Here is a 12,431-nt window from a genome sequence, read left to right on the forward strand (position 1 = left end):
ACACATAAAGCAATATGGCACCAATACCCAGGCGACCCACAGACCTCTTCCCAAGCATAACGCTCCAATAGCCACCTTTTGAGAGGAGCATAACGCAGGAGTCTAGCAAAGGTGGAGTCCTCAATGGCCCGTCCAGAAGCGGCCGCTATTCAAACGAGGCAACCATGCAAGACGACAAATGGCGGAACGTTGCCCTTACCGGGTAGCGCGACGTGTATGTCGAGGCGTCGAGGCAATGTCGTCAATGGATGAGAAAGGAGAAATTTCGAACGAATGCTTTTCAATGTTCGACAAAACGCAGGACCATACACTATATGTTGCAGCCTTTTTACCGCCGGAGTCGCGTTTCCTCCTCGTCGTTTTTCTTTTTTTCTTTTTTTATTTGTTTGCCGCCATCACCAACTTATCACCGATTAGCAACTTTTAGGCTTCCTGTTTCTTCGCCACTGGCCGGAGGTGTCGGGGGTAGAATGGACTATTCGATGAGACATGAGTGCCTGATACCCCTGTCAAGCGAGCAGTCCTCAATGATTATCGAAACCAATGGCCATCGAATATGTGCATACCGTGCCAACCTGCCACAGAGAACTTCCACGGAGAGGGTTGGGTAAATTGGTACAGCTTGGGACAAAAGTTTACGGAACACAGCATTGCCGTGTTTCTTCATCCGAGCGGGCTCGTGTAAGCTGTCACGAAGAGGTCGAATAAGAAACGGGTGACCGGCTATTCTATCCATCTCTCAGTATGCACGTCCGCTCTTGTTTGCTGATGGTGTTTCGCTCCAATGGAGAAATGCGACACCCCGGTGTTGCGTAAACTTTTGTCCCAAGCTGTACGCGGATGGATTGTGTATAGAAGAACAGCGAAAAACACACACGACGATACGTTGTGTGTTGATGTGTGTGTGTGTGCTTTCACTTTTTTTGCGCAATGTTTGCCACAAAGAGCATTTGCGCCAATGACCTTTGATAAGCTGACGCGTTACACTCTTGGTGTTGTTATTCCATGGCCATTGGTTTCGATAATCATTGAAGACTGCTCACCACACTGTGACACGGGTATTAAGAGTGTCCCTGTAGTGATTGCTTTCGTGGCAGGCTGGGAACTGGAGTCCACAACAATATTAAAATATGAAGACACGATAATATACTTATCCCTCTAACGTTTACCAATCGACGTCTCTTTTGGTTGACGTACCCGTACGACCACACATTCCAATAAGACTTCAGAATCTCGCCTTCAACTGTACTTGCACTTTCGCATGTATGTGATTCATTGCATGAAACGTCCCAATTGGAGAAAAAATAATTATGTGTCATGCGAAATAAACTCCTTATTTCGGAGTCGAGTTCCGACGTCAGAGGAGTGGGGGTCGCTCCTAAGCACGTGACTTTCTTTTTAAACGGAACTTTTCCGAATAGTCTTATGGAACGGTTCCCTTCCTCTCACCTCTTTGAAATGATACACAACAACAACAATAAATGACGGTGTTTCACCGCTGTGGTCGTGCAGTACCCTGTCACATTGCACTTGGGACATATTATATGAAGATGATGAGGGAAGGATGAAAACACGAGAACAAACTAAAGGCGTCTTGAGCAACCTATAGTGGACAACAGGAAGTCCATGAACAGGTGAAAGACCCGACGATAGAGCACAGGTTCTTCATAGGGGCCAATGAGTGCAGCCAAGTTGAATTGTCTCTTGCTGATGCGAGCGAGCTCATGACACAATATCCGCCTTTGCGGGCCGTAGAGTGCACATTTCATAAGAATGTGGTGGGAGTTCGCCACGACACCGCAGGTGGAGCAGAGGCTTGTGACACAGCATCGGTCATATTTTGAATCGTGGGATGAAAGCTACATTGAGGCGGAGTCTACGCAGGAGGCAGGTAAAATGGCGTCATAAACGGGCAGGAAAAGAAAACGACAATTTGGGTCTACCGAATACATGAGAGATTGAGCCGTGATGTCCCGGCGCCATTGCTGCAGAGCCAGGGGCTGAAACCACGCAGTTAGTATAGTCCTCCTGTCACCCCTCGACAGCACAATGGGCACGGCTGTCGTTGACTCATGTGCAGCCGTTGCTGCTCTGTCAGCTTACTCATTGCCTGTTAAACAGCAGTGACCAGGAATCCATTGCAGCAATATATGATGACCTCCACCATGTAGAAGCTGAATTTGGTGGAGAATGTCTACTACGATGGGGGCTAACGACCCACGAAGGCCCATGGTTGCCACGCATTGCAGAGCAGCACGGTGTAGACCACCCGGACACGCGGAGGATCTTGGGATATCTGCCGCAGAAAGAGCAGGATGGCTCCGCCGATGTTGACGACGTACGATGTGAGAGACAATATCCACGTGAGACTGCATCAGATGGGACGACATCAGCACACGACGAACACTCCCGTGTGTTAGGTGCACAAGTGAAGATGGCAGTGTGGCCAGGATATAATGTACATCGTATCCGATGCCAGCTGTTGAAGAGCTAAAGTTGGCACTTGATGCTCTGGAACCTTGGAATCTTCAGGGCAGGACAGATAGGGAGAGATGACAGCGGAAGCGACCGGGGGGGTCGTAGGAACCGTTGGGTGGATTATAAACGGAGCCTGGGCCTGACATCCATGAGACACTTGAAGAGTGCACTTTCCTTTCGCGGATAGATTTTTGGTAGAGGGGGATGATGATGGTGTTTTCTGAGGCACGTGTAATGGCAAATGGTTCCCGTCTGCCATAAGATTTCTATTCGCAACTCAAGGGCGTCGGCTATCACCATCCGCGTTCCCGCGACTCTCGGAACACCAAGAGCAAGCCTCAGGCTCCGCGCAAGGATACACTGAAGTCGCTGTTTTGTGAGACGCCATGCCGGACAGGGAGGCTGCACTAAGTGTGCCACGAACTAAAGCGTGGTGGAGGTCCAGATGGGACTTCTCATTCATTCCCCACTTAACTCCGGCAAAGCGACGGATGACGGATATCTACCGATGGGCCTTTGCGTCCAAGTAGTCGACCTGCTTCTTCCAGGACATGTTGGAATCAAGGATGACGCCCAGACATCTGTGACGTTTAACGTGTCTGAACGGCGTATTACGAATGGAAAGGTGGCACTGGAGCATACCCTTTTATCATTTCTTTCAGCTGAGATATCCGTGCCTGATTCAGTGAGACCGCCAAATCCTATCCAGCGAAAGCTGGAGACGAGGGCTTGGCTTGCCTCGATTTCCCAACAGTCTAGATACAAATGTCGTCGTCATATAGATGGAAATTTTGTCTCTTCGGCTGTCGGCAGGACTTTAGGCCCGCCATTACGAGATTGGGTAGAATTTGGCTAAGACACTCCCTTGCGGTACCCCATGAGCCAAATAATTTCTTTACTTGATGTGAAATTTTCACACATTTGAAATCTCGTGGTTTCGCCTTTCCACGAATAATGTATCAAGCAACTCGAGTTTTTAACTTTCTTGGATTAATGCACGTCGAATTTTCTGCTCTTCGCCGTGCAGGCGGTAACACAACTATCAGCAGACAAAAGGATAATTTTGCAACTGTACACGATCTTCATCACTATAAAGAGTAGCCTTATCCAGCACCACACACCCGATCACTGGATTAATTGGAATGTGTATACACACTCCTTAGGCAGTAACTGAAACATGGCTGGCAATGGAAATTCCGGATAACGAAATTGTACCTCCCAATGACAAAATTATACGAAACGATAGAATCGGACGCGGAGGATGTGTTGCTATTATTGTTAGATCGAATATTGAAAGCAGCTTGTTAGATGGTCAACCTTCTAATGAAACTGTGGTGTAAAATCGGACACGCACATAAAGAAATGATGATGAGATGGGGCTGATGCTGGCCAGCATGCGTGGCGCATATACAAGCTGTATTATTGATCCTGTGTATACAGATCACTTGGTGTTGCCTCATCTTCTTTGATGGACGTAACGGGATATATTGCTAAGATGCGATGCTTTCACGATTTAGGTACCACCCCTCCGTTCACAGGGGGATAATTTTGTATTAGGTTTTGGTTTTAAGGCTGCGCTGAGGAGGACGCACCGTTTTGAAATTACGTTGCGATTTATATTCGCCGATAACTGCTGTATAAGCCATGTACACGCTAGAAAAATCACCTAAAAAACGGCGATTTCGTGGAAATAAATAGACACCCAGAAACATACGCAGAATGCGCCCTAAAATAAAAACCGTAAGCGCCCAATTCAACGCGCGTTTGCTACTTTGCTTGTTGTCACCGAGGAACACTCTCAACTTAGCACACCAGAAACTGTCCTGTGAGGTGAATGTGGTGGAATATCGTACGACGAACTGATTCATCTACGGTAGAAGAACAAGGGCGCAGGCGAACTGGTACACGGTGAAAAACATGGCGTGTCGTGTTTGTCCTCCTTTCTTGTCTCTGGTTCCTTTTCCTTCACAAACTGGTCGTTTTAACCTGTAATCTTGGACAATGTATGCCAATGCAGATTCCAGGACACAGAACGGTGTATGACTTCGGACAATGTGACGATGCTGGCAGAGCTCAGTAAATGGGCTGCGACAGGTCATCCCAGATAAACGTAAAAGACGGTTCTCTGCAAGATGTGAAGCTGCATTGAAAGTTTCAAAGCATCAGTTGGACGAAAATGGGGTATACAATGCTATAGGGAATCGCTTGTGGAGAGTAGACTAGAGTAGCTTGATGGGCTTGTTGGTACATGACTCGGAGAACAAGGAGCAGTCTAAACAAGGACAACGACACAAGAAGACACACAAACAGAGGCTCCACTATCAAGTTTTTACTGAACAACACAAGCACATTTATAACCAATGGTATGGAGGGGGGAAAAGGGGGCAAAACGGAACACACGTGGGGGCCATATAAACACGAGGAACAATATGGCCCCCACGTGTGTTCCGTTTTGCCCCCTTTTCCTCCCTCCATACCATTGGTTATAAATGTGCTTGTGTTGTTCAGTAAAAACTTGTTGATAGTGGAGCCTCTGTTTGTGTGTCTTCTTGTGTCGTTGTCCTTGTTTAGACTGCTCCTTGTTCTCCGAGCTTGTGGAGAGCACGTGCGTACCGGTCGCTTGACCGCCTGATTCCCTGCAGCATTATACGCCCCCCTCTTCGTCCAGCTGATGCTTTCAAGTCTTGGTCTTTATCAGTTTATTTGTACTTTCTGCTTCTCTCTTTTTATACCATGGTATATATACTTTGTGTTATCTGACGAAGCGTAGGCTCTACGCGAAAACTTGTTTAGTAAAATAAATTTTGAATGTTTCGGTCTCTTTAAAAGCCTTATCTTAAAGTACTCGTTCAGCAGAAAAGTTTACCTCGCAACCAACTTGGTCTCAATGGACAGCAAAACTTTCGTTCCGATTGACTGGACGGAGGAACACCTCATTTAAATCTAATTAATTGACTTACAAAATACTAGATGAAGAAAAAAGGAGAGTATAGGGGCGCTGCTGCGAACTCCGCAGCGCCACCATTGCTCAGCAACGCAACGAATGTTTTTCTTTTTTTTTTTCTGAGGCCGCAACAAATGTTCGAAAAAGAATTGAATTAGGAGACTTGATTTCGTCATTAGCTTAACGACTTGGCGTCATTAGGAAGGGGGTTGCTTATGTGGTGAGGCTAATTAACAGGTATATTTTTATAAACTTTTTAATTAGATGCTTTCAGGGAAATGTGAGACAACGGAATTGGATGTAGTCGATGTTTGAAGCGACTGTTTCACTAGAATCCAGAAACGCGCACGCACATTGAGATATTTATTGCAAAGTTTTGCTATGCAAATGAACCGAAACCGAAATCACGCAAATGAGAATCGTGCTTAGTTCTAGAACGGATGCCCTCACCAAAGGACGTCTTGATGCACCCATGGCTGTCCTCGTACATGCAAGTCGGTTGGTCGGTGCTGTGTCCGAAGTCTTACAGAAGCTCTCGCAACCAGACTACCTCCTGAGATGCCTGTGCGGCCGAAACGTATTCTGCTTCCGTTGAGGACAATGCCACTGACAACTGTTTGCGACTGGACCAGGAAATAGGGCTTCCGCCGGGCACAATGAAGTAACCATTCGTTGACTTGCGATCCACGAGGTTTCCTGCCCTGTCCGCATCGACGATGCAGAGCAGTTCGAGATGTCGAGTCACCTGGCGAGCTTTAATTAGCGCTCTAGTCTGCTTTAGATATCGGAGCAGTATTTTCACAGTGATCCAGTCCCGCTGACACGATGGCAAAGTATTCCTATGGCACAGGAGATGTCCGGTAGTACAGTGGTAGAGCAACTCTCCAACTGCTTGACGATAGAGTTCGCTGCTTGGGGTCAAAGTTCGCATCGGTCCACACACATCTGCGTGAATTAGACACGCACTTTTGCAGATCGTGATGCAGCCACTTGGGAAAACGACGACCTCTTCATCTTCCCTTTCAAGCAACTCGTGTAGTTCAGCTGATGCTCGCACTCGCTTATGCGAATCCCATGTACCAGACTTTGTGTCTCTACCTTTTTGGCAGCTTTTGGATCTCGATGCGCTAAGCGATGCCATACGTGGACGCACCCCCAGTGACTGGTAACCTGAGTGATATGTGCTAGCTCAGAATTCCCTGTTACAAGTCGCCGTTCGTTCTGAATGGTGCCAGTAGCGACGGTATTCCTGCCTTTAGTGATGATGCAGTGACCGTCATGGAACAAGATGTCGCACCCCGATGCTGACACGTTGTTCACCGACAGAAGATTACACTTCATTGACGGGACGTAGAAAGCACTGGTGACTCGAACTTTGTTGAAGACTCCGTTGTATTTGCAGTACAGGACCCAGTCGCCCACTCCTTCGGAAGAGACACGCTGTCCATCGGCCGCGATAACGACCTCATGCTTTTGCATAAACCTGGTGTGAAGAAGGTCCGGTCGTTGCACATGAGGCTCGTCGGGCCAAAGTCGATATACCAACCAGTCTTGGACGTACCCTCGCCAAGTAGAAAGGCAATGACGGAAGCGGTCGAGGTACGAGATCCAGCCAACCCCGCCTTTTGCCTACTGTTTAGAAGACATCTGCCTTAGTCCTCTGCGCGTGGTGTAGTCTGTCCTCAAGCGACCAGCTTTCTTGCAGAAGTAGCAGCCCCTTGCTTCATCGGAAGCTTTTTCCTTGCTGCATGCTTCGATCCGCAGTGCGGTTTGGGAATTGCATGTTGCAGACGAGGATGACTCTTGCTTTCTTCTATACTGGTCCACAGGTTTATCCTTCACATACCCTAGTGTGAGATCATCTGGTCAAATGTCAAGAGCTGTGACGAGTGTCTCGTACGTCTCTGGTAGGCTACTGAGGTGAAGAGCAGCCGCTTGAAAATCGGTGATCTCCGACCAGTACCCCTTGGGCGCTCTATAGGCTCCAAAGTGCGCCTGGTGAACGTTTTCTGTTACAAGTTTCGACTGCTATTTCCGCAAGAGGTACAGCTTGTTGCTCAGGTTGGCCCGCTCGTGCACCTTGCGGAGTTCCTGCCACATCTCCTGTACCGACTTGCAATTACAGACATGGACAATATGGCTGTCGTCAATGCTAAGGCAAATGGTGCTTTGGATTTTGCGATCGCCTACTGTCCAAGCGGTCGTCGGGGTCGATCTCCGGTGGAGCACCGTCTGCGAAGGCTCAAGTATCATCGCTAACCAGTAACATCTTCATTTTGAATTTCCAGGCACGACAGTTTCCATCAGTCAACTTTGCTATAGCGTAAACTTGGCAGCCTCTGTCATTCTCTCCCAAGAGAAGAACGAAATGAATCCCACAGCCTATTCGTACCGCTTCCAGTAGCTTCTGGGCTCATAACCTGTAGAGTGGCAGCAAAAACAGAAGCAAATACGTGCTGCAAGTGTTACAGGTTTAATTAAGAACAGTAGTACGCGGGTGCGCGCGGGTGTGCGCCCGTGCACCTGGACAAAAATTGTCATTGTTGTCGCCCAACCAACGAAAGTTAATTAAAATACAATACACCTCAATACACAAGTAACATTATTCCTAGTGGCTGCCGTGTAAACTAATGACAAAGTTGACAGCGCCCTAATTTGATTCTTTCTGTCTTTTTTTTTAAAACTTTGTTGAGGCTAAATGAAGTGCTTATATAGCGCGATTTCGCGCAGGCGTGAAGCTTCGCCTTTTGTCGCTCACTGGTTTGAGATTGGATGGGGAAAAACTACGCTCAGCATCGACGGAAGTAAGTGGTGCGCACTTTGCAATGGATGGATGGATGCAATGTTAGCTAGGGGAATGCCATCTGGCGTCCCGAACCTGGTGACAGCTAGTACAGCTACCGTTGCCTCTAAAGACCTCGAGGAGCGGCACTTTATCTAGCAGTAGCTATATTAACGGTGCTTACGGTATTTACGGTACTGCATCAGTAGCGCGCGAATAAATATGCACTAAAAACTCTCGAAATATGCATGCAACTATGCACTGAAGATCGTAGAAATATGCAGTAAAAATCCTCAATGTATGCCATGTTTTTCATCGGTCTTGGTACAAAAGCAATGCACCAAATGTCTATTTTTTAAGTGAGTATTTTATTAGTGATAACGGTGTAAATTAAAGCCGATTTTGTTCTGTGGCACACAACATAGAGAGCGCTTGCGTCACAAATATAAATCATGGAGCTGAAGACTTTGCGTTCGTTATTGATAAAATAGCGCAACCACAGGAGAGCTGTTGGACGAAACCCATGATGAAACAAGCCTGAGCATGGGCAACATGAAAAACACGAGCATACACGTATGTTTGCGTTTTTCGCCTTGCCCATGCTCAGGCTTGTTACGTCATGGTTTTCCGTTCGGCACTGCACCGTGCCGATTAAAATGTGAATGCCGCCTGTCTTCGTAAGAGTAATCCTGCGAAGGTGAAGTACGGCCCGTCGGCCATGCGCGCAGTGGAGGATGGAGCAGCCATGGTACGGGCTGAACACCGCGCCCCACCCCACAAAAACATAGAAAATATTCCGACCAGAATGTTTGCGAAAGATGACGCAAGGCCGTCCCGAAGCCAGCAATACCATCCATGAAACAAAGAAGGAAGCTCTCGCACCCGAAAATATGGCAAAATACGCACTTTCATGCACTTCCATGCGAAATATGCTGCCAGAACGAAACCGTCATCGCCCAGATACGAAACAATGTCGAGAGAAAAACATGCATTTGCGTGAAAATCCGCCTTCTATTTATCAGCACATTCTCCGCATTCCACACATTCTCAGCTCCGGCACGTTCTGTATTCACTATCGGATGTCAGAAACAAAGCCAATGCCATCCTAGAGCGCTTAACCAGATGCTTCCAGACGTGTGATGCTGCGAACGAGAAAGACGTAGCTCCCCGAACCGTATGCCAGTTCCCCAGAAAGCCAAGTTGACAGCAATATGCGCCGCTCCGAAGGGCTGTGCACAAATCAGGGTGTACATTTTTTGTTACATTGAGGGCATTCTTTAATAGTGAGTATCGCCTTTGCTTACGCAAGGGGTGGCGTTGAAGGTTGTGCGCGCGCGCAAGACACAGACAGGGCATAACCACGCATCACGCTATCCCTTATGTAATTAAAGCAAACGATAGCGTACGATCTACTAAAACTCGCTAGTAAAGCTTGAACGAGACGACGACGGAAGATCTATAGCGGAATTGAGCTTGTGGACAGCCGTCGCCACGATACTTCTCTAGCGAAAAAGACATCTTTAGGCAATTTTCCGGAAGGGTAAAAAAAAAAAGCTGCGTTTTAGGCACTTCCGGCGAAATAGGCATTTATAGGCACAATAAAATCATGCTGCGAGGTTCCCCAACACCCACAAAGGAGTAGCTAGCCGACCTTTCTCGCTGACTTTTCCTGCCAAAATAAATAGATCCCCCCGCCCCCAACACCCAATGAGTGCTCCTGTGCTGACGAGGCGCTATTAACGCCACTCAAAGAAAATGGGCATTTTGCCTAGAAATCGGGTGTCTAATGATGATGCTCGTTGGGAATTTGAAGGGAGACCAGTGCGGTACTGATGTACTTATGTTATCAGCGTATGTATGTATGAACAGGAATGCCCGGTCTAATGCTTACAGACATATTGCTGCGGTCTCATCGTTGCTAGGGCAGGTCATATCTCGCTGGTGGCAGCAACTTTTACTAGGGACATAAAAGTGGGCCTCCGACATTGTTGAGCACAGTGATAGGCGTCCGTGATAGGGTGCGTCCACCAATAAGCGCTTTCACGTCCTATTCTATTATGGATGTGTGGAAGTGTACATAGCCGTTTGGACAGCAGTCTTTTAATGAGTTCTCTTTGTCGTCCGAAAACCACATTGCCAATTACCCCTGCATTGAGTCGAAGTAAGGACCAACCGATTTTTTGCCTCTCGTTTGTTTGCGATGATTGCGCAAAAAAAAAAAAAAAAAGGAAGTCAGCGTGTGTAGGACATTGATTCTGTTTTCGATTTGGCGACCAGTCGCACTAATGTCTGCCTTCTGTATACGTAATGAGAAGTTTTTGAGTGTCTTTGGCAGGGCTCTGAGGATGGGCTTTCACCAGTTGCGCGCTGTATTTTAGGAGATGAAACTCGGGATGATTCTTCCTAACTTGTTGCTGATTGCGCGATGACCGTATTTGTTGGATGATCAAGATCTACAAATATTTTTGCAAAACTCCACATTGAGCCCTTACCCTTATGAAGAAAGTTAGCATTCTAAAAGTAATGCAGTAAGTAACTTTCAAATGGGGGAACACTTCCGAAACCCGCACATTGTCGGAACAGAAGAAACAGAATGTGCCACACGGGCAGAACAAATGACATTACCGTCTAATGCCATTAGGCTCCCGAATGGCGTTATCTACGAATGTCGCGCCGCACGGTGGTGACGTGGTGTTTGTAATCACATTACACCATAGGTGGGGAAGTTACTTTTATTTTGTAGTGCACTACCGTTACTCACTATTTTTCGAAAAGTAACGCGTTACGTTATTCGTTACTGTTGCGGTAGTAGGTAACGCGTTACTAACGCCGTTACTTCTGATAAGTAATGCCGTTACTTTTGCATTACTTCACCAGTTGTCCTTATAATATGTACCATTTTTGGTTGAGTCACATAAGTGCATTCCGCAAATCAATACAAGCAATGTTGGGCACAAACAAGGGTCACGCATGAACACAACTTACATGTACGATTTATTGGAACGCAGAAGTAGTTGATGTTCAAAATTATCATCGGTGAGCTTCGCCCGTTGGGCTGAGAGGACGCCTAATGACCTGAGTCCTCCTTGTCAAGGTTGATAGAGACGGTGACCTTTTATCTCATACAGTACAAATCCAAACAGCCAATTCCTTGGTACTTTGTTGCTTGTTCAGAGGGTAGCTATTTTTCTGCCGCTTTTGCCCCATTCGTCCGAAAAATACCAGAGGGGGTGAAAAACAGAGGTGGTAAACAAAGGTGACACCTCAACCAGGGTAGGTCAACAACCCTTTTGCGTTCTTCGTGGGTGTCGATGTGACCTTGTCATTGTTGAAGATGAATAGAAAAAATCGGGGATTTTCCCGGATTCTGCAGGCACGGTCCTCGCTCAAGCTTTCAAGTTCCCGAACACGCAGTAACGCATAACGCCGTTACGCGTTAGTTGTTAAAAATGTAATGACGTTACGTTACTCATTACTTTTCTCCCAAATGTAATGCGTTACCGTATTTCACTACTCGAATGTAACGCGTTACCGGTAACGCACTACTTTGTAACGCGTTACTCCCCACCTATGCATTACACACCGTATGATGTCGATGCCGCCCTCTCACTATAGTCAACTAAAATCTATGGCCGCTTAGAAACTTATAGTCTATAATAAACAGGTCGCGAATGTATGTAATACTCTGAAATTTAACACTGGTAACTTTATTTCCATGCGCATAAGCTGTGATATGCCTTACTAACGTGGTCACGTAAAAGCTGATTGCCAAATGACACCCAATTCAAAAGGAACAATACTGTCACACGTAGTGACGACGACGGAGATGTTATTCCGTGCTCTGCTCCGAATAAACAACTACAGCTATGCTCTCACGTAATATTTGGAGGTGGTGCGGGGCATCTTCGGGGGGAGGGGAGGGGTGGGTGGGGCTCCACCAAATATTACGGGAAATGATAGTTGTTCATTCGGATCCCAGCTCGTCATCCCTATATGTGACAATATTGTTTCTGTTGAATTGGGTGCCATTTGTGAAATAGCTTTTACGTGACCGCGTTGTATAAAGGCATCTGTTGTATCCAGCCGATCGTCACTATGCTGGTCAAAGAATACCCGTTCTAAACAAAAATAAATATATAAAAATAAGAGCACTATTTTTTATTGCTTTTAGAATGAGGTGCCCAACCGCCCCCAGGTAACTTTATTCAAATGAATACCCGTGTAACC

The 12,431-nt window shown here is 46.8% G+C and overlaps 1 protein-coding gene across 6 annotated transcripts in view; it reads left to right on the forward strand.

The window, feature by feature from the left end:
- Positions 1 to 12,431, forward strand: part of LOC135387627 (uncharacterized) — a 119,426-nt gene that overhangs the window by 66,244 nt on the left and 40,751 nt on the right. The window lies entirely within an intron of this gene.

The sequence above is a fragment of the Ornithodoros turicata genome, chromosome 3, assembly GCF_037126465.1.
Source record: "Ornithodoros turicata isolate Travis chromosome 3, ASM3712646v1, whole genome shotgun sequence".
NCBI lineage: Eukaryota > Metazoa > Arthropoda > Arachnida > Ixodida > Argasidae > Ornithodoros > Ornithodoros turicata.